We start from the raw sequence: 2123 nt of genomic DNA, 5'->3' as shown, positions 1-2123 counted from the left end.
ACATTAGACTGAACTACAATACCTCAAGTAGAGATTTTTTGAAAATTATTCGGAATACTTTGACTATACAAGCTGTCATTCTAGACCAGACTGGTAAACCATTCCAGCAACAATTCGCTCAGAGCAGCCAGCAGCAGATATCATTCTCAAGATACAAGACGACTAATACGGTATAACCTACTATACAGAATATGGCAGATATGGTACAACCTACTCCATGAAGTGTTTCATCCTAATTGTTACAAATTGTTTTCGGGTATAAACTAGAAATGATTTTTCTATGTTGTTTGGCTTGATTTGTGATATTTTTTAAATCTTTGTTTGTACTAATAGCCGTAATTTTGGATAATAATATTATGTGTGTAAGCATCCCAGGAGATATATTCATCTCAAATATCACCAGTAATGGTCAGATCCAATTAAGTGTTAAATGGAAAACTGGCAAGTTAAAATATGACTTTTAAATGTACTCTTCATTTTATTGTACGTGCCGTTGTTCTTGAGTATGCAACATGGATACTTCTGTCAATCTGTAAAATTAGGACTGCAGAACAAATCCCAACCTCTTGGCTCCCCTTGAGCCATGACTACATGTAAAATGGAAGCAATATGCTGAGAATAGGTTTGTCTTCAGTACGTACACATTTTACACCACAGTCCCTTAGGATTCGTATGCAAGGAATCAAGAAGAAAACTCCTCTCAAACTGAACGTTTTGTGGTATCAGCCACATGCAGGGAAATAACTTCCAGAAGAGCAGATTCAATTGTACCCTGTTCTATTTGACACTCCGCAGCCTGGAGGTTACCTCACTTGACAAGGAAGCAGATACAGCAACGAAACAGTAGGTTTGTATTTTGGATGGGATCTCTGAAATTATTTTGAGCCTGCCTGCACACATGCTTGTGCAGACCTCTGCCTCCATTTGTCAAAGAAAGGGCTCTGTGTTATTTCTGCTTTTGGCTACTTCTTAGCTCTTACCTCCTAGATCTCCCATTTTCACCTGCACCAGCGATGGGATCACCACATCAAAGAAACTAGCTGAGTATGTGAGGACTAAATTCAACCTGCTTTCCATTTTTTCTGCAAGCACTAGTCGGCAAACATGCATCAATCTTCCATAAAGTTATTTTAAAAAACTATCTCCTGATTTCAGATCTACAGTACAAGACAGACTCCTGATTTCAGATCTACAGTACAAACCAGAAATGTAACTGAGTCTAACACATAAATCATCTAAAAAAATTAAGTTCAGTTAAGACTTTTGGACTGAACTGAAATTTTCTGAAAGCTGGATTTATTACTGATGCTTTTAACAGTGGAACACCTGTAAAGACACAAAGGAAACAAAAGGCCTTATTCATATCAAGTGACATATCATGAAGAGACTTGAGATATTAAAATGACTATCTTCTTATTAGAAGCCTTCTATTTCCCTACTAAATAAACACTTAGTCTTCAATAAGTAGCATAGAAATTCTAATTAATGCTCGTGATTTCTCTTTTTTATTGGGACTTGTAAGAACACTCACTGGCAAGCCTACAGGAGGCAACCTGGAAACAGCCCGTGGTAAAACATACCAACTCGTCAACACCGAACCTCCATGTTTGGTGGTCCACAAGACACTCTGAGACCTGACAGTGGTTCTCCTGTTCCCGAAGGACTTGGCACCCACCCATCCACACACCAGTTCTCACCCCACGGCCCCGTGCTCGCACATGAACACACCCAGTATGCTCAAAAACTGGCGTAAATCAAAGCTGTGGGAGACTCACACGCAGAACACACACCTTTCAAAACTGATGCCTAAGATCTAATATGGGAGCTTTTAAAAGAATTAACAGAATGTGCAGTGGAGGCTTAAAAAAAAAAAAGGAAAAAAAAAGGAAAAGAAAAAAAAGCTACTCGCAGGGACTAATGGGAACCATTCCGCCACAGCTCGAAACAGCTGGAAGTCAGGACTAACAAAATGTCAACACTTGACTGCTTTCCACGGCTGGACATCTAGAGGTGAAGAACCGACAGCCCTCAACAGAACAGCGCCAAACTCCGCCGGGGGCTCTGCCTCTCCCGCCTTCAGCCATCTTCCCCTCACCACCCCCCATCACAGCGGACGGGATTCC

Source organism: Charadrius vociferus, unplaced genomic scaffold, assembly GCF_000708025.1.
Source record: "Charadrius vociferus isolate BGI_N301 unplaced genomic scaffold, ASM70802v2 scaffold609, whole genome shotgun sequence".
Lineage (NCBI taxonomy): Eukaryota > Metazoa > Chordata > Aves > Charadriiformes > Charadriidae > Charadrius > Charadrius vociferus.
Note: the sequence above shows the minus strand (reverse complement) of the source record.